The sequence below is a fragment of the Bombina bombina genome, chromosome 5, assembly GCF_027579735.1.
Source record: "Bombina bombina isolate aBomBom1 chromosome 5, aBomBom1.pri, whole genome shotgun sequence".
Taxonomy (NCBI): Eukaryota; Metazoa; Chordata; class Amphibia; order Anura; family Bombinatoridae; genus Bombina; species Bombina bombina.
Window position 1 is genome coordinate 87,705,338 of NC_069503.1, and position 24,975 is coordinate 87,730,312.

Below are 24,975 nucleotides of genomic sequence, written 5' to 3' on the forward strand. Positions count from 1 at the left end.
GGGTGGCAGATTAAGGGTTAATAAGTATAATGTAGGTAGCGGTGGGCTCCGGGAGTGGCGATTTAGGGGTTAATAACTTTATTTAGTTGCAGCGCGGTCCGGGACCGGCAATAGGGGTTAAACAGTTTAGTATAGTGGCGGTGCTTAGTGACAGTATACAGATAAAGCTGTGAAAAAGCCGAAGAGCAGCGAGATCGATGACTGTTAGTTATCAACAGTCTGCTGCTCATTGCCCAGTACTTGGTGCACAGCTTTTTTGTTATATATGGAGAACGTATTCAGGTCTGCGGCAGCGTATTGGTGCCGGTGAATGCAGCATAGTTGACGGCTTGATAAATAGGCCCCTAAGTGTTTATTGCATTATTAGTCACTGTACGTCTGTGACACACAGATAATATCCCGGCACACAGCTGATATAACAATACTATTAGACATTAAATAGTGAGTGAGTGAGTGAGTGAAGTTATTTCTATGTGTTTATTGCATTATTAGTCACTGTACGTCTGTGACAGACAGATAATATCCCGGCACACAGCTGATATAACAATACTATTAGACATTAAATAGTGAGTCAGTGAAGTTATTTCTGTGTGTTTATTGCATTATTAGTCACTGTACGTTTGACACACAGAAAATATCCCAGCACACAGCTGATATAACAATACTATTAGACATTAAATAGGGAGTCAATGAAGTTATTTCTATGTGTTTATTGCATTATTAGTCACTGCACGTCTGTGACACACAGATAATATCCCAGCACACAGCTGATATAACAATACTATTAGAGATTAAATAGTGAGTCAGTGTAGTTATTTCTATGTGTTTATTGCATTATTAGTCACTGTACGATCTGTGACACACAGATAATATCCCGGCACACAGCAGATATAACAATACTATTAGACATTAAATAATGAGTCAGTGACGTTATTTCTATGTGTTTATTGCATTATTAGTCACTGTACGATCTGTGACACACAGATAATATCCCGGCACACAGCAGATATAACAATACTATTAGACATTAAATAGTGAGTGAGTGACGTTATTTCTATGTGTTTATTGCCTTATTAGTCACTGTACGTCTGTGACACACAGATAATATCCCGGCACACAGCTGATATAACAATACTATTAGACATTAAATAGTTAGTCAGTGAAGTTATTTCTATGTGTTTATTGCATTATTAGTCACTGTACGTTTGTGACACACAGATAATAACCCGGCACACAGCTGATATAACAATACTATTAGACATTAAATAGTGAGTCAGTGAAGTTATTTCTATGTGTTTATTGCATTATTAGTCACTATACGTCTGTGACAGACAGATAATATCCCGGCACATAGCTGATATAACAATACTATTAGACATTAAATAGTGAGTCAGTGAAGTTATTTCTATGTGTTTATTGCATTATTAGTCACTGTACGTCTGTGACACACAGATAATATCCCGGCACACAGCTGATATAACAATACTATTAGACATTAAATAGTGAGACAGTGACATTATTTCTATGGGTTTATTGCATTATTAGTCACTGTACGTCTGTGACACACAGATAATATCCTGGCACACAGCTGATATAACAATACTATTAGACATTAAATAGTGAGACAGTGACATTATTTCTATGGGTTTATTGCATTATTAGTCACTGTACGTCTGTGACACACAGATAATATCCTGGCACACAGCTGATATAACAATACTATTATATAAAGAAAGTATTTGTTAAAGTGGTTTTCCTAGGAATAATTAGTCAGGTTATATTACAGTCTTAAAGGGAACCACAACACCTGCTTGACATGTTTTAAACTAACTTTTTTTAATTGTGCAAAATAAACTAACAAACTATTCTGTATGCAGTATTTTCATCTTACTGCATTCTGTTGTAGATAAAAGCTTTATCATTTAAACGTTGCTCTTCAGCCTAGTACCTGCAATGTAAGCTGCCATATTGCAAAGTTGGTTCCACAACAGTGGGTCACGTGATGCACACGGCACCTTCTATTGCTAAAGTTGAGGAAGCAGATTAAGATCTGCAGTGTCTAAGAAGAACGGCTTCAGGCAGACAGGCACTGTTATGTTTAAAAATAGCACGAGCAGGGAAGTAATTGTGAGGGGGAGGAGAGGGAGGAAAGAAAGCAAACACTCTGCATATAAAATTGTAAGGAGACATTTGCATTCATCTATATACTTACTCCGGAGACTTTCTTCCCTCTGTGCATTCCTCTCCTCCCCCTGTGCATTCTTCTCCTCCCCCTTCCTTCCCTGCGTGTGCTATTTATAAACATAACAGTGCCTGTCTGCCTGAAGCGTTCTTCTAAGACACTGCAGGGCTCAATCTGCTTCCTTCAGAAATAGAAGGTGCCGTGTGCATCACCTGACCCACTGTTGTGGAAGAACGTGCGTTCTAATATGGCAGCTTACTTTGCAAGTACAAGGCTGCAGAGCAATGTTTAAATGATAAAGCTTTTACCTACAAAATAATGCAGTAAGATTAAAACTGCATACAGAATTAAAGTCAGTATATTTTGCATAATTAGAAAAAGTTGGTTTAAAATATTTCAAGCAGGTGTTGTGGTTCCCTTTAAGGTGTTTACTGTCCCTTTAGTCAGATCTAGCTTTGTGCTATCTTGTTGTGAATCCTTGTTTAATGAAGATAATATTGTGACAAATTTAACAGGGTATTGATTATCTAGAATATAATTTGTATTAATTATTTCTGCTATTAATTAAAGAGATATAAAGGTGCAATAATGTTTAATATGTTAGATCAGTTTATTATTGTACCACTGATTGTATATAACTATGTATTTAAAGAAACAGTCTACACCTTGGTCATCTTAAAGTCTTACCTTAGATTAAGCTGCAAATAGCCTCCTGCACCTTTTCTATATCATGCAGCAGGAACAGTAAACAAATTATTGTTTCTGGCCCATTTGAAATGGCTGCCACTGATGACATCATGATCTGGGCTGCATATGGCAACCAATCACAAACGGCTCACTAGTTGGATTTAACAGAGTGTCATTGCTATTCAGCAGAGTGCCTAGATGCAGCCCAGATCAAGATGTCATCAGTGGGCGGAGCTTGGCAGCCATTTCAAAGTGGCCAGAGACAATATTCATTTTAAAATAAGTTTTTAACTGTTCCTGCTGCATGATATAGAAATGGTGCAGGAGGCTATTTGCAGCTTAATCTAAGGTAAGACTTTAAGATGACTGAGGTGTAGACTGTCCCTTTAAAGCCTGCAAAGTCAGCTATATAGCAGCAATTAAGTTCTTGGAGATAGCTGAGCATATCTGGTGAGCAAATGACAAGATACACGTGTGAAGCCACCAGTCAGCTCTTACATAAGTTTGTTAACAGAAGTGAAATTAAAAGTATCATAAAATGACACATTCTATCTGAATCATGAAAGTGTAATTTCCTATCCCTTTAAGTAACAGAACATGTCTGTGTATAAAGTCTTGCTGGTGATTAATAATCTAGATTGGTATAAATCAGGGGTCAATTTGATATTGTTTTATGTACTGTTAAAAGGACAGTAACGTCAAAATTAAACTGATTGGATAGAACATGACGTTTCAAACAACTTCAAATACATGTGCACGCCCCTAAGCTCATATAATATCAGCCTCCTAGGTTTATTCTATAACAAAGGATTACCAAAAGAACAAAGCAAATTAGATAACAGAAGTAAATTGGAAAGTTGGGTAAAATTTCTGCTCTATCCGAATTATCAGCGTTTAACTTTCACTGTCAGATTTGGCTTCTGTCTTTGAAGTTGTTTTCCTTATTATTCTGTGATATTGTGTTTTTAATTATACAAAAAAAAACACAAAATACTGGTCTGGATTACAATCACTTTTTACTTGCATGAAAAAAACATAAATTAAGCTTACCTGATAATTGTATTTTCTTTCGTTGGAAAGAGTCCACAGTTGCATTCATTACTTTTGGGAAATCAATACCCAAGCTATAGAGGACACTGAATGCCAAGACGGGAGGGTACAATAGGCAGCCCAAACTGAGGGAACCAGGCCTGAACCACAACACAATAAAAAATCCTGCTTCATTGAAGCTGAGAAAAATTTGAAAGAAAAAGCCCCAGTGACACCGACTCGCAGCTAGTCCAGAGCCAATCAAGAGACCGTGAACGGACTCGACTGAGCCAACAGGCCTCCAAAGACACCGTCACCCAACAAACGGTCCCCCGAAATCACTCCGCAGATGAAGATGAAACCAGCCTAAAGCCCCCAAAGGGACAAGACAAAGGAGAACCAAGGATAATCAAAAGGGTCCCTTAATACGAAAAGAACACCTCCAGGTAGTTAACGGCCCAGCTCACGGAGACCTAAAAGGTCCCAAATAGAAAGAGGCCACGCCCTTATGAAGCAAAAACCAGGACAATACCGGACACAGAGACAGAAACATCTCCCCAACATCCTGCAAGCATGAATGCAACAGAGGAGCAAAACCGTCCCCGCATCCGGCCATAGAATACCCAAGTATTCAATCATGACGGTGTGTAATAGACCCAGGCAAAATCTCAGGCTAAAAAACACAAGAGTCCATAACAGGATGCCACCAAAGGAGCTTGCAAGGAAGAAGAAGAAGGAGCAGCAGTCCACAATAAATGGACCACACAAAAACAGTACCTCAACAGAGGGCACTTTCCAGGCAACCTCAGCCACCAGACCTACACTCAGACCTCTAAAAAAGGGGAGCACAAGCCTCAATCAAGGCCTCCCGAGAAGGAGAGTATACCCTCAGAACCCGAAGGAAGAGTAAAATGTCTCCTGTGCAGTAACAAAGCGAAAGGAGAAACCATCTCCCAGCAAACAGAGCTATCAGGCTAGACTCAATAAGCTCTCACATACAAGGGATACAGCAACCCCTAAATTGCTCGTACAGTCTGCCTGCAGACCCAAACCCCGCTGGACCAACCCAGCCACAGGGAGCCAGTACAGGAACAAGCTTAAAAATGGAATAGCCATCTCTCCAGAGTACTAGTACAACCTGACTCTGACCACAGACAAGGCCATGGACTTAAGTATCTATCAAAACAAGGCCCCATATCTGACTTGGAGCCAGCAAGACTCCAGGCAGAAACACCTCCACCCTATACCTCCTGACCTAAAAAAGGACTTCATTTCCATAGGAAGGAGAATATACCCTATGAAAGGGAAGAAACCGGAAGGACAACAACTGCCCTCAAAGCTCGAAGCTACTGGTTAAGTGGGAAGAAAATTCCCCACACAAATATTCTTAAAAGGACCCCCCTACAAGTCACACCTCAACAGAGACACAGCCAACCCGTAAATCTGCAGAGCAGAGAACCCACAGGTACACTGGCAAAATGACCAGTGGAATGCAACCCTAAGGAGTACCAGAAATTGGAAATCCAATGCCAGCAGCTGGGTATGAACTCACACCTTTGAGGTGCAAATCACCCGGGTAACCCTTAGATGACAAGGGTTACACTGTTGTAAAGAGTAAGAAAATACTCAAAAAATCAGGACAACCATGACCTGGTCAAGTAGACGGAGCAAAGACATAGTCCAAGTTCCCACTACCATGGAATACCCCGACCAACCCTGAGATCCAGGATTCCAAAACAACCCAAGACTGGGTAAGGAAGAAGGAGTAAAGCCACATATAGTGGAAATCTCAGGGAGAAAAAGGTCTGGGTGCGTAAAAGTTCAGGAACCTTACCCTGGAACTAACCATCCCAACTGGCCAAAAAGCCAGACAAGGGAAATGGAAATATATCCAGAAAAGGAGAACTCAAAAGCCCCGGCCAAAGGAAGGAACCACCCCTAGCAAAAACCCAACGCTCCAAGGAGCAGGGCTAGAAGTGACTTCTCCGAGCCTCAGGAGAGCAGAAGAGATACTTTGAGGTCCCTTACAAGCAGGATCAGTCTCCCCATCACCTCCACACAGTCAGAGGGCACAGGGAAGAGAAAGGTGCTAAACCTTCCTAGCTCCGGGTAACCCTGAGCTAAACAAAGTACCCACAGGGATCAACCATCATCCAGGACGCCGATTCCAAAGAGGAGATCTAATTCACCCGGAGACATGTAAGTAGACCCAAAGGCCTCATAACTCAATTAGACCCTCAGGTCCAAGAGTAAAAGCTGTATCTAGATACACTAGAAACTGCTTACACATACACCTATAAGGTGTCAAGAGCTGCAATAGGCTTCAAATGCAAAACCTTCCGCATGCTGGACAGCTATCCATACAGCTGTAGGATCAAGTCACAACAGGACCATCCATGGACCTAAAACTGAAGACCAAACCACTCAAACAGTGGTGACGGGGCCTAAGCCCACCAACCCTCTCCCCACATGGGAGGAGGAACTCTAGGTTCTGATTAAATCAGATGACAGAGTGACACAGCGGAACACACCCGCCCAGACATCTATGACTGGAGGCTAATGCTTAGTGGAACATGGAAAACAATGATAACCTGAGCACTCAGCACTTCTACTGAACCAGCTCAGCAGAACATCGCCACATGTCTGAACAGCTGCAAGACCGAACGGACCAGATAGGACCAGCCTGTACCTGGAATCCTAACCGTCAAGCTGCATAAACCTTCCCTCACAGGGGAAAACGAAACAGACATTTTTTAAACATAGGACTAACATGTCCAAACAACTTCCGCAGAAGTAACAAAGAGTATCAATCCCAGATGGTTCCCGAAGGAAACAAAAAACAAATAAAAGACATCCATCGGATACAAAATAAAATATAAGGCAACCCGAAGGATAAAGTCCAAAAAAGACACAGGCCTACCGGTAGGATCAGCCAAACGGAGCCCCATCTTACAAAAACTGTGAAAGAACTCCATATAATTACAATAGGAGATTACCTCATCCCCATATGTCTAACGAGTTGTACAATTCTGACCATCAGACTGAAAATTCCCATATCTATGAACTATAGGGTCATTCAGTGACTCAAACAGATGTCTGAGCAATACGCAAAGGCGAGCAATCCGGTACCGAAAGGCACAACACTCTAGAATAGAACCCTTAGGATACTGCAGAGGCCCAGCCCAAGGTGGAATACCCGGGACAAAAGGGCATGAGCACATTCTCAAAGAAACGTATGCAGACGAGCAAGCGCCAACATTATCTGAAGGTGAAAACATGCTGCAAACTGTGGGGGGAGCACACCACCCCGCGTGGAGGAACTATAAACTGGGCTACGTGCATGTGTAGGAGGAAGAATCGGTAGGGAACTCACTCCCTGGGAGACATGACCCCCAGAGGCGGATGGCTCAGCAGATCCCTGGTTCCCTGAGCCCGAGGAACTGGGTGCTCTCATATGGCATATGGAACAAGAATGGTTGACAGAAGTCAACGAGGCAACACCGGATTCATCACTGGACACAGAATCTGAATCAGATATTATAATTGTGTCGGAATCAGAGTCATCTGTAACTGAATCTGAAATGAGCAGCATCAGTATCCCCCATAACTTTAACGAGGATATAGTAATATGGACTATTCAGAAAAAACAAAAACGGCACCTGACACCACCAATGGCTGGGGCACTCACCACCTCCTATGACCAGACCCTCGCGGACTAGAATATTCTCAGATGCCACACGGTCCGGAATGCAGAAATGAGAACAGACCGTAACCACGCCCGGACAGAGGGTGAACCGTATAGTCCAAAAAGCACACCCAGCCACAAGGCCGCGGCACTTGCAAAGGCCTCAAAGTTCCTAACCACGAGCCCATAATCCTCACACATAAGCAGGTTGAATCACATAAGAAACATGATTATAAACACCCCTGTCCAATAATCCTCCTCAGGAGATATTAACCCTCGATTCCAAGATCTAACAGAGACTCACTGAGACCCCTTTTGTTATAAGTTAAATTCGCGAGGAGCATCGCCTCCGCTATGTACTTGAGAGAAGAAAGCAGGCAGCGGACTGAAGTTCAACAACCCTAATTGCTTGAGGAGCTGTTAATGTTAATATGAGTCAGGATGGTTTCGCAGAAAGAAACTTCCTGCATCTCTGGACCTTAACTTTCATCCAAGCCCTCACTGAGAGACTGACAAGACTACTTAAATTCCGAAAAGTACTACCCTCCATAAGAGACAAAAAAGTAAAATTAAAAATTCTGACACGTCTCTGCCATCCTCCTGAGACGAAAGGCAAAGAATGATTGGGGGATGAGGGGAGTGGGAGGAGTATTTAAGCCTTTGCATGGGGTGTCTTTGCCTCCTCCTGGTGGCCAGGTTCTTATTTCCCAAAAGTAATGAATGCAGATGTGGACTCTTTCTATTTAAGAAGAAAACATTGTATATCATTATATAGTCAAAAGCAGCATTACATGACATATGAACACAATGGTATAAATATACTTTGTGCTCTTGATACAAAGGGATTTATCAGATATATAATGTCCCCTTTAGTTATAGTAGCCATTTAAATTAAACTGATTATGGTCACGTATGTACCGCTTACTGATATTGTGTCTTATTAAATAAAATGAGTTTCCCCTCAGTAATTCCTCTGGTATATAACATGTACAATGCTACGCATCTATTTCTATAAGAAAAGGTTTATCCACATTATGTGCAAATTTAATATATCTCCCAGATGTCAATCATTTGAGATTGATGTTCTTGTTTATATAATTCTCTAATACTCTATTCATAGAAAGACTCTTTATTCTGTAAATGTAATTTTTTCCTCCCCTATGTAAATCAAACATACAACTCCTAACACTGGCATATTAATAAACAACACTGGGGGTGCTTTGCTGGTGAATGGTTGTGTAACTGGTGAGTATGAGGACAGATCTGTATATTCCTGTGTGGTGTTTGGATTCTATCACATTGATATGAGAGAAACTGAGGTGCACATGTATAGAGGAACAAAGGAGACAACAGGAGAGCACTTCCAATCTGTGGCTTTTATAACTGGGATTTAGAAAGTATTATTTACAATAAAATCTCTTTTGATGCTACTACTTAGAAAGTTTGTCCTCTTTAGGATAACTGTAAAAAGGTTTGTACACTGTGTATATAAAGTTTATTTGTGTGTAAATATTTGGTATTTTGCGATACCTGATTTCAATAATAAACCTTTTTTCCACTTTCTAAACATATGAAAAGCTTTTGTCCTGTGTGAATCATGTCATGAGTTTTTAGATTACTCTTTACTGTAAAACTTTTTCCACACTCTGTACATGTGAAAGGCTTTTCCCCTGTGTGAATCCTTTCATGATATTTCAGTCTACCCATTCGTGTAAAACTTTTTCCACACTCTGTACATGTGAAAGGCTTTTCTCCTGTGTGAATCCTTTCATGATATTTCAGACTACTCATTTGTATAAAACTTTTTCCACACTCTGTACATTTGAAAAGCTTTTCTCCTGTGTGAATCCTTTCATGCGTTTTCAGACTACTCTTTTCTGTAAAACTTTTTCCACACTGTGTACATGTGAAAGGCTTTTCCCCTGTGTGAATCCTTTCATGATATTTCAGACTACCCATTTGTGTAAAACTTTTTCCACACTCTGTACATCTGAAAGGCTTTTCTCCTGTGTGAATCCTTTCATGATATTTCAGACTACTCATTTGTATTAAACTTTTTCCACACTCTGTACATGTGAAAGGCTTTTCTCCTGTGTGAATCCTTTCATGATATTTCAGACTACTCTCTTCTGTAAAACTTTTTCCACACTCTGTACATGTGAAAGGCTTTCCTCCTGTGTGAATCCTTTCATGATATTTCAGATGACTCATGTGTATACAACTTTTTCCACACTCTGTACATTTGAAAAGCTTTTCTTCTGTGTGAATCCTTTCATGAATTTTCAGACTACTCTTTTCTGTAAAACTTTTTCCACACTCTGTACATGTGAAAGGCTTTTCTCCTGTGTGAATCTTTTCATGAGTTTTCAGACTACTCTCTTCTGTAAAACTTTTTCGACACTCTGTACATGTGAAAATCTTTTCTCCTGTGTGAATCCTTTCATGACGTTTCAGACTTCTCATATGTGTAAAACTTTTTCCACACTCTGTACATGTGAAAGGCTTTTATCCTGTGTGAATCCTTTCATGAGTTTTCAGACTACTCTCTTCTGTAAAACTTTTTCCACACTTTGTACATGTGAAAGGCTTTTCTCCTGTGTGAATCCTTTCATGATATTTCAGACTACCCATTCGTGTAAAACTTTTTCCACACTCTGTACATGTGAAAGGCTTTTGTCCTGTGTGAATCCTTTCATGATATTTCAGACTACCCATTCGTGTAAAACTTTTTCCACACTCTGTACATGTGAAAGGCTTTTCTCCTGTGTGAATCCTTTCATGATATTTCAGACCACTCATTTGTATAAAACTTTTTCCACACTCTGTACATGTGAAAGGCTTTTCTCCTGTGTGAATCCTTTCATGATATTTCAGACTACTCATTTGTATAAAACTTTTTCCACACTCTGTACATGTGAAAGGCTTTTCTCCTGTGTGAATCCTTTCATGATATTTCAGACTACTCTCTTCTGTAAAACTTTTTCCACACTCTGTACATGTGAAAGGCTTTTCTCCTGTGTGAATCCTTTTATGATATTTCAGACTACTCATTTGTATAAAACTTTTTCCACACTCTGTACATGTGAAAGGCTTTTCTCCTGTGTGAATCATTTCATGATATTTCAGATGACTCATGTGTATAAAACTTTTTCCACACTCTGTACATTTGAAAAGCTTTTCTCCTGTGTGAATCCTTTCATGAGTTTTCAGACTACTCTTTTCTGTAAAACTTTTTCCACACTGTGTACATGTGAAAGGTTTTACCCCTGTGTGAATCCTTTCATGATATTTCAGACTACCCATTCGTGTAAAACTTTTTCCACACTCTGTACATGTGAAAGGCTTTTCTCCTGTGTGAATCCTTTCATGAGTTTTCAGACTACTCTCTTCTGTAAAACTTTTTCCACACTCTGTACATGTGAAAATCTTTTCTCCTGTGTGAATTCTTTCATGACGTTTCAGACTTCTCATTTGTGTAAAACTTTTTCCACACTCTGTACATGTGAAAGGCTTTTCTCCTGTGTGAATCCTTTCATAATATTTCAGATGACTCATGTGTATACAACTTTTTCCACACTCTGTACATGTGAAAGGCTTTTCCCCTGTGTGAATCCTTTCATGATATTTCAGACTACCCATTCGTGTAAAACTTTTTCCACACTCTGTACATGTGAAAGGCTTTTCTCCTGTGTGAATCCTTTCATGATATTTCAGACCACTCATTTGTATAAAACTTTTTCCACACTCTGTACATGTGAAAGGCTTTTCTCCTGTGTGAATCCTTTCATGATATTTCAGACCACTCATTTGTATAAAACTTTTTCCACACTCTGTACATGTGTAAGGCTTTTCTCCTGTGTGAATCATTTCATGGGTTTTCAGATTACTCTTTAGTGTAAATCCTTTTCCACAGTATGTACATATGAAAGGCTTTTCTCCTGTGTGACTCCTTTCAAGAGTTTTCAGATGATTCATTAGTGTAAAACATTTGCCGCTTTTAGTACATGTGTGTGGTTTCTCACCTGTGTGAATTTTGTAGTGTTCAAGTAGAGGAGACTTCCATCTAAAGCTTTTCTCACACTCTGTACATTGAAAAGGTTTCTCCTTTATTTGAATCATTTGGCTAGACTGTAGACTTTTCCCTTCTTTAATATGTTTTGAAAAGTAAAATGTGTGTGGTTTATCCTCTGGGATAATAATTTTACTAGATAAGACATAAATGTTTTCCTCTTGTTTGATGACTAAATTACTCTCTGTACATAGTGATTGCTGCCCAGTTCCTGCCAATTCACCATCTTCTTTAAATATCTGCTGTGATATCCCCAATGTTTGTGAATAGTCATTGGTGTCTAAGACTGTAGTGAAGGATAGATATGAACTATTGACATGTTTGTCTACATGAAAAGAAATGGAAAAAAGAAAAATAAGAATGTTTATTAAAAAGATCATACTCAAAAATGTCTTCAGTTTTTAAATTTTTAATGTATTTACCTGTAAATCACAAATTAAAAAAGCATGACATAGAATGTAAACATTACTACATCATAGTAAAATAAATTACTGATGAAAACAAGTTATAGGGCCCCATTAAACAAGGTGCGCGTGGATGTTCTCAGCCAGGGAACAAGTACATCTATATTCAGGGCAAGAGAGGTGGCATTCACCATCCTCTTTTAACATTGCACAAGCAACTGCAAATACAGGCCTGCCCAGCTCATGCTCAACCAGTTGAGTGAGAACATGATGTCTTAATCATCAAAGACTAATCATCAGTGTGAGATGTTTTGAGAGGGTAAGAAGCAGTGACATTATGATAATCTTTAACTTTCGGCTGTGGTTGTTCTATTTATATAAACAGCCAAAAATGTTATTAGTTTAATAATACTCGCTGTAAAATTAAGCACACAAATCAGTGGTGGTTCTGGGTTGGGAAAAACTGGGGGAGTTGTGGGTTTTCCATGAGCGAGGTCAGGGCAGCGGAAGATGGAGTTGCCAGTGTTCTGAGTAATGAACCAGGTCAGGGGGTGAGGTTAGGCAGCTTTTGGACATGATCTGTCTAAAAGGACAGATGGGGAGTAGTATTTTTTTACCCTCTTTCTCAGCCCAATGGAGGTTGCTCCATCTTTTTAACCATCACTGAAACAAATGTACCTAAAAGATGCAGATATAAATATAATAGTTTATTTGTTTAATAAGTGATCTATTCTATTTTTCCAGTAATTAACCCCTTAAGGACCAACAACGTACAGGGTACGTAGTACAGAAAATGGTACTTAACGACGTACCCTGCACATTGTTAGTGTTTTCAAGCGGTGGAAGCAATCCTGATCACTTCCAGCCGCTTTCATGTTATTGCAGTGATGCCTTGATATTGAGGCATCTTGTAATAAAAAAATTTAGCCATCCGATGCAGAGAGAGCCACTCTGTGGCCCTCTCTGCATTGGCCATCGATGGTCACAATCATTGGTGGGTGGGAACAGTTGCAGGGAAGCGGGTGGGCAGCCATTGATGGGCGATGTGCGTCAGAGGGGGGCAGGATCATGTGCGGAGGCGCCGGGAGCATGCGCATTCACGGGGGCGGGTGGGAACGCTACACTATGGTACAATTGTTTTAGGATAAGGTGGGAGAGGTAAGGGGGGGAATTTTTATCTAAGGAATCTGGGAAGGGGTGGGGGGTTGGTTATTGAGGGGGGGCAGCTACACTACAGAAAAATATAAAAAAAAAAGATTTTATGGCAAACTGGGTACTGGCAGACAGTTGCCAGTACCAAAGATGGTGCACAATAATGTAGAGGGGGTTTGTTAGAGAGCTGTTTGGGTGGGGGGGATCAGGGGCTAAGTGGGATCCTACACAGCAGAATATGTTTAAAAAAAAAAAAAAATATTTTAGTACTGGCAGACTTTCTGCCAGTACTTAAGATGGTGGGGACAATTGTGGGGTGGGGGAGGGAAGAGAGCTGTTTGGGAGAGATCAGGGGGTGGGATGTGTCAGATGAGAGGCTGATCTCTACATTAACCCTGCAAGCTCCCTACAAGCTAACTAATTAACGCCTTCACTGCTGGGCATAATACAAGTGTGGTGTGCAGAGGCATTTAGCGGCCTTCTAATTACCAAAAAGCAATGCCAAAGCCATATATGTCTGCTATTTCTGAACAAAGGGGATCCCAGAGAAGCTTTTACAACCATTTGTGAAATAATTGCACAAGCTGTTTGTAAATAATTTCAGTGAGAAACCTAAAATTGTGAATTTTTTTTTTATTTGCTCGCATTTGGCGGTGAAATGGCGGCCTAGATCAATACTTTGGGTTGCCTACTACACTACACTATAGCTGTTTGTAAATAATATCAGTGAGAAACCTAATGTTTGTGAAAAAGTGAACTATTTTTTTTATTTGATCGCATTTGGCGGTGAAATTGTGGCATGAAATATACCAAAATGGGCCTAGATCAATACTTTGGGTTGTCTTCTAAAAATATATATATACATGTCAAGGGAAATTCAAGGATTCCTGACAGATATCAGTGTTCCAATGTAACTATCGTTAATTTTGAAAAAAAAAAATGGTTTGGAAATAGCAAAGTGCTACTTTTATTTATTGCCCCATAACTTGCAAAAAAAAGCAAAGAACATGTAAACATTGGGTATTTCTAAACTCAGGAAAAAAATTAGAAACTATTTAGTATGGTTGTTTTTTTGGTGGTTGTAGATGTGTAAATTATATGATATGATGAAAATAATGGTATCTTTCGAAAGTCCATTTAATGGCGAGAAAAACGGTATATAATATGTGCGGGTACAGTAAATGAGTAAGAGGAAAATTACACAAACACTGCAGAAATGTAATAATAGCCCTGGTCCCAAACGGTCAGAAACTGGAAAAGTGCTGTGGTCCTTAAGGGGTTAAAGTCAGCATAATATCTATATATTTTTTTTATTTAAATAGTTTTTTATTGATGGTTTTGTATAATAACAACATGTAAATATGGCACATCTATATTACATTACAGAATAATGGATATCTAAGCAAGAACATTAATGAAAACAACATGTCATGCAATATTTGCCCATTTATAACTGAAAACCAACTTTATGTAAATTTTTAATACATCGTAATGACTGTAGCTATTAGTCCAGGCTCTCGTGTCAAGACACATTCTAAGAGAACATTTTAGCTACGGAAGAGACCCAATTTGTTATGAGCTACATTAATGTTGATATATCTAGTTTATTTGATTCTCTTCACTTTGTCAACCTCCTACTACTTTAATTAGGTAGGATATATGTGTGGAGGGAAAAAGGGGGGGTGTCCTGAGGGGAGGGGAGGGAAAAAAAAAAGAGGGGGGTGATGTAATCACTTACAGGAGCTAGATCTCGTAGTATGTGTCTAGTTTGTTCAGGGAGCCATATACGTATTTTTCCATGTTTTTAAGATAATCTACAATATCCTTTACTTTCTTTAATGATGGGGGGGAAGATTGTTTCCAATCTCTAGCTATAGCTAATTTTGTAGCTATCAGTATATACACGATCAAGGCTCTGTCGGAATCAGAGAAAGTCAAACTGCCCTGATGCAGGAGACCCATGGCCGGGTGTAGGGGGATAGACAATCCTATGTTACTAAGTAGCTGCGATACATTTCTCCATAGGCCTGAGATTTTTGGGCATTCCCACCAGATGTGGATATGCGTACCTAGATTACCACAATTTCTCCATCAGAGGGGTGAGGCTGATCTATAATATTTGTTTAGGGTTACCGGTACAAGATGCCATCTATTGATGATTTTGTAATACAGTTCCCATAAGGTTGCACAGTGTAAGTATTTTTTGGTTCTAATTATCTCTCTGAGCCAACTGTCCGTCTCAATATCTACCCCGATGTCTCTCTCCCATGTTCTAAACTGATTTAGCTTTACTGGTTCTGTCGGAGATAACAAAAGGTTATAGTTAAATGATAGAGTTTCCTTAAGTGCTTTGTGAATATTCCATCTCTGTTCCCATTTAGTCTGTTCCTTGAGCTTCTTTCCAGTTAGGCCCCATGATCTTAAGAAACTGATTAGTCTGAGGAAATCAAAGTGTAGCGAGTCAGGGAGAGAAAACTTCTGTTTAGTCTCCTCAAAGGAGATTGGAGTGCCATTAATAAGAAGGACCGTAATTGGAAGTTCTGCCGTCTCTGCCCAAGCTCTAATATGGGTCTGGGAGAGAGTGATCAGGACGCTCCGGATACTATAGGCTGGCGAAGGATGGGGGGAAATTGTTACTACATTCTTTTTTTGATCCCAGAATTTTAAGGAGTCTAGTATCAGAGGGTGAGTTATTTGCAGTGTTTGTCTCACATGCGTTGGGATCCATGGTAAATCTAAGAGTAGAATTCCCTTGGGTAGTAAAGATTGTTCAATATCCTGCCATCTATATGATTTCGCTTTGATACTCCAACCTAGAATATGCGAGAGCCTGGCCGCGTCATGATATAATAGGACACTCGGAGATGCCAACCCACCTCTTTGTATTGGTTGTTGGATAATTGAGGATGCTATTCTGGGCCTTTTACCCGTCCAAATATATGTATTAATGATACTTTGGTACTTATTCAAAAGAGGTCTGGGGACAGACAAAGGGATGCATCTGAATAAATATGTCAATTTTGGGAGTAGGGACATTTTAACAGCCGCTATCCTGCCTTTCCATGAGAATTCTCTAAATTCCTAACTTACTAATAACTTCTTAAATTCCGGCAGACGTTCTGAAAAATTTCTGGTAATAACCGCTTCCAGGCTGGGGCTTAAGTATATGCCCAAGTGTTTGATATATGTAGGAGACCAGTGAATGGCATATTTCTTTTTTTGGCAGGACAGTTCTGGGGCAGGGATATTAATATGTAAGGCCTCAGTTTTAGTAAAATTTAATTTATAGAAACTGCATTGTGAAAATCTCTCAATAGTTTTGAATACGGACGGTACTGAAATAGTGGGTGAGGTAAGTAGAAGCGTGACATCATCGGCGAAAAGAGCTGTTTTATGGCAGGATTCACCAAACTGTATTCCCGTAATGTCTTTATTTATCCTTATAGCCTGGGCTAGAGGCTCAATGGACAGAGCGAACAGAAGAGGGGATAGGGGGCATCCCTGTCTAGTTCCGTTTAAGATGTTAAATGACTCCGATTTAAAGCCCGGACCACATACTATGGCATGAGGATTAGAATATAAGACGCAAGTTGCTTTTATAAAGTTAGATGGAAGCCCAAAGATCCTAAGCACCTCCCAGAGGTAGTCCCACCTGACCCTGTCAAACGCCTTTTCGGCATCCAAAGACAGGGTCAGGAAAGGGACCCCCTGACTTTAGCTTCATACAGAGTGGATATAATTCTACGCGTGTTATCTGGGCCTTCTCTGTTGGGTATAAAACCTACTTGGTCTGTGTGAACAATCATACCTATTACTTCCGAAAGCCTGTTAGCAAGAATTTTAGAGTAGAGTTTAGTATCAATGTCGATCAAAGAAATAGGTCTGTAACTTTGACACAATTGAGGATCCTTATCGGGCATTAAGATAGTTATTATTTCAGCAGCTAGAAATTCCTCAAGACATGACCCTGTGGTCATGAACTCGTTGAATGTCCTAGTCAGGATAGGGTAGAGAAGCTCGCCGAACGTCTTAAAAAACTTCCCCTGTGAAGCCATCCGGTCCCGGAGCCTTGTCATTTTTCAATTGCCCTATTACTTGCTTCACTTCCTCCATTGAGATAGCTGCATTTAAGATATCAGAGGCTTCATTGTCTATTCTCGGTAGTCCCAAGCTCAACAGGAAACTCTGAATCTCTGGTACAGAGAGGGCGCATGGAGCTGACTCTTCCTGAATATTGTACAGGCTAATATAATATGATTTAAATATCTCCCCTATGTCCTTTGGAGCTATTGCTAATTTGTTTTTGTAGCTAATTGAGGCAATGATTCTCTGGGCCTGTCTGCCTCTGAGCTTGGTTGCTAGTAGGGAATTGGCTTTGTTACTATAATAATATAATTTTTGTTTAAACTGACTAAGAGTTTTTTGTACTTTGCTTAGTTCTAAAGTAAGTAGTTCCGTTTTTGTAGTTTCTAACGATTTAGCCCCTATCAGGGTATGGTTTCTTTTCTGTTCTTCTAATTGATTTCTATATAAGCAAGTAAGCTCCGACAATGTTCTACCTGTATCTTTTTTATGGTGAGCAGCTTTTTTAATTAGAAAGCCTCTGATATATCCTTTCAGGGAGGCCCACACCGTTTGAACTCTAGTCTGTCCATTATCATTGATCTTAAGAAACTCCCTCAGCTCATTCTCTATCTCACCAAAAATCTTGGGATTTGCAACCAGCCAATTAGGATATTTCCGTTTTCCTCTGGGGGCTCTCAGAGGGTTCGAGAATGTGGCGATTACTGGGTCATGATCAGACCAGGATATCGTTCCTATCTTGATGCTAGTGATCTCATCTAGGGAGGTAGCTTCAACAAATATATAGTCAATTCTAGAAAACATTGTGTGTGGTTTGGAGTAGTATGTAAAATCCTGATCAATGGTATGGTTGGTGCGCCAAGTGTCATATAGGTTATACTGAATAATTAATGACCGAAATGCAGCTGCTAAAGAAGATATCGGCCTGTCTGACCTAAGTGGCTTTAAACCTTTTCTGTCCATTTTTGGGTCAAATATTAAGTTAAAATCGCCCCCAAGTATTAATGTACCCTGTTTGATTTTGAAGATGAGTTTTAAGAAGTTTTTCAAGAAAGGGATCTGTTTGGTGTTCGGGGCGTATAGACTGGCCAAGGTGTACACATAGTCGTTCAATTTACATATAAGTATCGCATACCTAGCGTTCGTATCTGACTCCTTATATAAAACTTCCACCTTTATGTCCGCTTTGATTAGTATGGCCACCCCTCTAGTTTTAGAAGAGTGTGAGGCCTCTACTCTAGTCGGGAAATTTTTTTTTTTTTTTTTTTTTTTTTTTTAAAACCATCTTTTATTAATCAGAAGTGTAAAATATACGGTTACAGATAAGGCACCAATGTCATACAAAGTACAAAGTTCACACTTCATGCTTATGGCGTTAATGAAAATAATGGTCTCAGATGGCATTTTCTAAACAGTGAAACAAATAACATAGATAACAAGACAAATAAATGCGATGCTGGTCACAAGTACCTACTTGGTATCTACAGATAGGTGTGAAAGGCTATGCTCGTTTCTTTTATGCGGTTTTCTCCTTTTAAGATTAGATTCCTATCAAGCTTTTGGACATACCTACAAGAATCATCACCTGCTACACATGTTATAAATTATTAACATCAGGCAGAACTACTTGAGTCTCCTTCTCGGTAGTAGGTGTAAAAGAAGAGAGGAGAGGGGGGACCTCCCGACCCCATCGTCAGAAGTAGGCTATCGTCCAGTCGAGTCAGGTTCAAGGGGCTGTGAGTAGTCGGATGTCAATGAATCCTCCCAGAGGAACTTCATATCGTGGAAGAATTCTAATTTATGCCTTTTTAGGTAACCATATTCCTCCATGCCTAGTAATTCTTCCATTTTTGCTAACCACATTTGTCCAGTCATTTGGGTGGGAGTTTTCCATTTTAAAGCTATCATAGCTTTGGCACTATTTATTCCAATCTGCAGTAACTGTCTTCGAAGTTTACAAGGTATTTTTGGGAATTTGTTAAGTAGAACCAAGTGGGGAGTCAATCTTAGGTCCCTAATTAGTCCTCTCTTGAAATGATTTTCTATAAAGGCCCATAGTGGCTGTAGTACTCCACAGTCCCACCACATATGTAAATAGCTACCCTTCTCCTTGCATCCCCTCCAACAGCGATCACAAGAGGATGGGTAAATCGAATGTAATCTTGCCGGGGTCAAATACCAGCGTGTCACAATCTTAAAGTTAAGCTCTAGGAACTTGGGAGATGTCGAGGATTTTTTAGTATATTGGAATATCAGCCCCCATTCTTTATTTGTTAACTCCTCTCCCAGTTCTCTATGCCACTTGCTGGTGTAGGTGGGTAAATTTATTGACATGTGAGTCTGTAGCAAGCTGCGCATTTTAGATAGTGAGTGTGGGATCGTCGTTTTAGTAGAGCAAGCTTTTTCGAACGGAGTCAACTGTCTTACAAAATCCGCTTTATGCGGTGAGGTGTCAAGGAAGTGGGCAAGTTGTCTATATTTTAACCAGGGATGGTAAGCACCTTGAGCCACCTCTTTTATCTCCTCCCTATTTAAAAGTCTGCCTCCTTTCAGAAATTTCTCTAAGGGGGTGGTATGTTCCCATTCTAATAATCTCTGGATGTTTCTGTCCAGTCCTCCCGTAAGTTCAGCGTTTAATGGGATAGGGAAGAGAGGGGACCTAAGACCTGATATATCCTTTCTTCTATTAATAATTATATCCCATTCTTTAAAAAAATGACAGTGGATCGGTAGTGTCGTGCATTGAGGGGGTCGCATATGTTTGGGTACCCAGCAAAGAGCTCCCACCATGGGGGTTTTTAATATGTGAGAATCCAATGCTATCCAGGCTTTGTGTTCCGGTGTTTTATGCCAATCAAGTACTCTCTGGAGCACAATCGCATCCATGTATAGTTTTATGTCTGGAAGCCCTAGCCCACCCATTGAAGTCGGCCTGTACATTGTAGTTTTGTTTATTCGGGGTCTACATACTCCCCATACAAATCTATTTAAGTGGGTCTGTAATTGAGATAAGAACCCTGTTGGCAAAGCCACCGGTAGGGCTTGTAGAACATACAGAATTCTCGGTAACGTCGTCATTTTTAGACATTGTACTCTGCCCCACCATGATAACGGTCTCGTCATCCATGAGTTTAGGTCTTTTTGAGTCATTAGCAATAACCTCTCATAATTCTTTTTGAATAGTGTTTTTGGATTCGGGGATAAATATATGCCCAGATATTTAAGGGATTCAAATTGTAGCTTCATGGGGCAGACTTCTGTCAATTTCATAAATGATTCTCGCTCTAAGGAGATATTTAATAATTCTGACTTGGACGGATTAACGGAAAAGTTGGAATAGCTTCCAAACTTCTCTAATTCTAGCATAATTTCTCTCAGAGACTGAGTTGGGTCTGTTACTGTGAAAAGGACATCGTCTGCATATAATGCAATCTTAAAGCTGTGTGGGCCGACTTCTATTCCTTTTATTAAGTGGTTGTTCCGTACATGTGCTGCCAGGACCTCCATAGTAAGTATAAATAATAATGGGGATAAGGGTCAACCCTGTCTGGTACCGTTACTTATTCTTAATGAGTCTGATAATATGCCATTAGCCTTAACCTTCGCAGTGGGATGGGCATACAAACTAAATATTCTTTGGATCATGCGAGGGCCTATGCCAATACCAGTCAGAGTCTCTTTAAGGAATTGCCAACTAAGCCTATCAAAGGCCTTCTCGGCATCAGTTGCCAAGAAGACCGTCGGGATTTTGTTATGTTTAGAGTATGACATGAGGGTAATGGCTCTAATAGTATTATCCCTCGCTTCCCTGTTAGGGATAAACCCTACTTGGTCGGTGTGAACAATTTCTTTAAGTATTCTGTTAAGTCTTGTCGCTAAAATTTTGCCTAGAATTTTCAGGTCAGTATTTAAGAGTGATATGGGCCTATAATTTTTAGGGTCAGTAGGGGATTTATCTGCTTTTAAAATTACCGATATATGAGCCTGTTGCATCTCTGTAGGTAGTGGTCGACCATTGTCAATAGTGTGAAATAATTTTAGGAGGTGTGGTGCTAGGAGGGACCTATGTAATTTGTAGTACATATTAGTAAGTCCATCAGGACCTGGGCTCTTTCCAGAGGGGAGGTCCTTAATGACTGTCAAAATTTCCTTTAACGAGATAGGGGCTTCTAGGTCTTCTCTAACTGTTGTTTGAACCTTCGGTAGGTTGGCCTCTCCAATATAATCCTTCAACCTATTCAGTCTGTTTGGTGATTGATCTATCTTTAAATTATATAACTCTGAGTAAAATTCACCTAAGTGATTCGCAATTTCTTTCCCATCGATTAAGTGCTGGCCTAGGGGAGTTATTAGTTTGTTAATTTGAGATGTCATAGATTGTTGGTTAAGAAGTCTCGCTAGTCTTGGACCTGCTCTGTTGTTTTCAAAAAAATAGGATTTCCTAAGCGCAAGCGCCTTTCTCTGTGCTTCTTTATTTAAAATTGTATTAATTTCCTGTCTTACCTTAGTGATTTGCAGCAATAGAGTCTTGTCTAATGGGAATTGTTTGTGCTGTAGATCCAGGCCTGTTAGCTGATTTGTGAGTTTTTCTATAGAAGAGCGGTAATTCCTAACCAAAATAGATTTTTGTTTTATACATTCTCCTCTGATATACGCTTTATGGGCTTCCCAGACAAAGCTGGGATGTGTGTCTTGTGAACTGTTAAAGTGGAAGTATTCTGTGATTGCTTTTTGTAATTTTTCCTGCACTGGCGGGTAGTGTAAAAGGGAGTTATCCATTTTCCAGATAAAAGGGGTTATCGGCGCTTCAGGCCATTCGAGCTCTAGACTAACTGCAGAATGGTCAGACCAAGCTGTGGGTTTTATGTCTGAATCTCTTACTAACGACAAGTGGTTTCTGTCAATAAATAGATAGTCTATGCGAGTATATGAAGCCCAGGGATGGGAGTAGAATGTGTAATTTTGTTGCGTTGGGTGTTGCACTCTCCATGCATCTATTAAGCCTAAGTCAGAAATACATGTATAAACCATGTCTGGTGCTCTTGTTTTTGTTCGCCCGCTTTTTGTGGAGGAATCTAAAATAGGGTCTAATATGGTGTTAAGGTCCCCGCCCATTATTATTGGCCCTTTCTTATGTTCCAGGATAAGGGAAAGTAGTTTCTGATAGAATGAGTGTCTGCGGCTAAGGGGGGCATATACATTGACCAATGTGATTGGTTTATTAAATAAGAGGCCTGTCAAGATTAAAATTCTGCCTTCTGTGTCCATGACTTTATTGCACAGTTGAAATCGTAATTGCTTGTGGAGTAAAATACTAACCCCCTGTTTTTTAGTGTGATATGTATTATGAAACCCGATAGGGAAATCTTTTGAACGTAAAGAGGGCTCTGCCCCTGTCATAAAATGAGTTTCCTGCAGAAAAATAACTGAATGAGAGTATTTGGCAAAATGTCTAAGTGCTATGGACCGTTTGGTCGGGGAGTTAAGTCCCTTCACGTTTTGGGATACAATCCGAATTTTAGGAGCTGTCATGGTCATTGTTCACTAGGTATATTGTCGTCTGATTGGTCTGGCTTACCCGTCTGGAGTATAGGGGTGGAGGCCGGGGGTCCCCCCTGTGGATAAAACTCATAGGTAGGTGCCATGTTGGAATAGAGCAGACTGTGCAATGATAGGAGAATTGTCGCAAGGTTAGAAATCTGAGGGTGACAAGCATATTGTTACAATTAACCAGCATAATAAACATAGAATAACAAAAACATATAAAAAACACGTAACAAAAATTCCTAAATGTATTCATTCGGTCTAGGATGTAACTATGCTACGAATGAATGGGGGGTATTAAGGCTGATGGATTTGCCTTTTCACTCTAAAATGGGTAGTATATTATCCTATTATATTACATTTTTAAATCTATAACGATCAACAGGGTATACATTAAGAAGCTGACTTCTCTGAAAAATATGTTCACATACGGTCAAAAGACAGAAATACCAACTAGTTAGCAATAATAGGTCACTCAAGGTGGACCTGCAGAGTCTGCAGATGAAGCAGGTTCCGTTGTTTCCGTGTTTCTTCTCTTCGAGGGCATCACGGACCAGTCTCTTCTCTGCGGCTTGGATGATGATGGTCTGGGATGATTTTTCTCTCTACCAGACTCTGAGAGTTTGGGCAAAGATGGTGGGGCTATATTCAATTGTTTACAGAACAGTTCCAAGTCCTCTGGGTTTCTATATATATACGTTTTCTCTTCCTTTTGGACTTTAATGGCAAAGGGGAATCCCCATCGGTATGGTATCCCTAAGTCCTGGAGGTGCAATGTCAAATATCTAGCCTCTTTCCTCTTGGCCAGTGTGATAGGGCTGAGGTCAGGGTATAGTTGAATGGTATCTTCGCCAAAGTGGAGAGGTGACCTTTTCCTTGCTGCCTGAAGGAGTTTTTCTTTATCTGTATATTTGTGACAGCAGAGGATCACATCTCTAGGCGGCATACTCTCAGGAGGTTTTGGCCTCAATGCCCTGTGAGCCCTATCAAGGGTAATGTGCTCTTTCTCGGGGTCTAACAGGTATCTAAACAGGTTTTGCAAATAAGAGGGCAGTTGTTGTGGCAGTATCTTCTCAGGGATACCACGTATCCTTAGGTTCTGTCTGCGGCCCCTATTGTCAAGGTCCTCCATTTGTGTCTGGAGGTGTTCAATAGCTTCGTGCTGAAACTGGAAAGCTTGTGTAGTGTTATCATTAGACTTGTTTGTTTCCTCCATTTGCTCTTCCAGTTCCAACACTCTGTCCCCCAGTTCACGAATGTCTCTCTTGACTTCTGCTAATCCATCTTTTATAGCCTTGCTGACTTGCAACATTATGGATGAGAGATCTGCTTTAGTAGACAATGCCTTTAAATCAGCCCGGGTGATTGGGGAGGTATCATCCAAAAGAGATGGAGAGGTCTGGGATAGAGCTTCCTGGTGTTCAGAAAGAGGTGCTCCATTTTCCCCAGTTGGAGATATGTCAGGACATTTAAAATAGGAGTTTAATTTTCCACCAGCTCCTGCATTATTTTTGAGTCCTTTATCTGATTTGCTCTTAGGTTTAGACGCCATTTTGCAGATTATTGTTTCAGTCCTGTTATGCTCAGTATATATCAAGTTTTGTCCCTTTTCCAATGTCTATGTTATGGCTCATTAGATAATAATATAGAGATAGGATATCAGCTTTCACTGTGTATCATGTAGTGAATATAGCTTTTCTTAGACCTGTAGTGTGTAGCCTGAATAAAGTTTCCTAGGCCCTTGATTGCTGTGCGTGCAAGGCCCGCTTTCCTTTTAACTGTTTATCTTCACGGGCTCAGCCCCAGCCGCAAGATGGCCCCAGACAGCAGTGATATAAAATATAAAATCGGGAAAGGGATTACCTTTATAGTTGTCACCCGCTGTTCAAGGATAGTGCCGTTTCCCTAGGTCATCGGGAGTATATGTATGGTGCCGCCGTGAGCCGGTCAGTTATCATGCAAAGGGGTCATCTGGCGATCTTATGCAGAAGGCGGTCACTTGGCGGTATATGCGGGTGTGGATGTTTTCGGAGCGCTGTCCCCTGTATACTGTTTATCTGAAGGCGAGCAGGGCCGCCGACTCCTCTCTGGTACTGCGTCGCAGGTCTTAGTAGGGGTACCGGTTAGGCCTCACTCCACG

General features: G+C 40.3%; 1 pseudogene; it reads right to left on the reverse strand.

Moving 5' to 3' along the window:
- Window positions 1–8,944: 8,944 nt before the first annotated feature.
- LOC128659939 (zinc finger protein 850-like) lies at window positions 8,945–23,309 on the reverse strand (annotated as a pseudogene).
- Window positions 23,310–24,975: the final 1,666 nt, after the last annotated feature.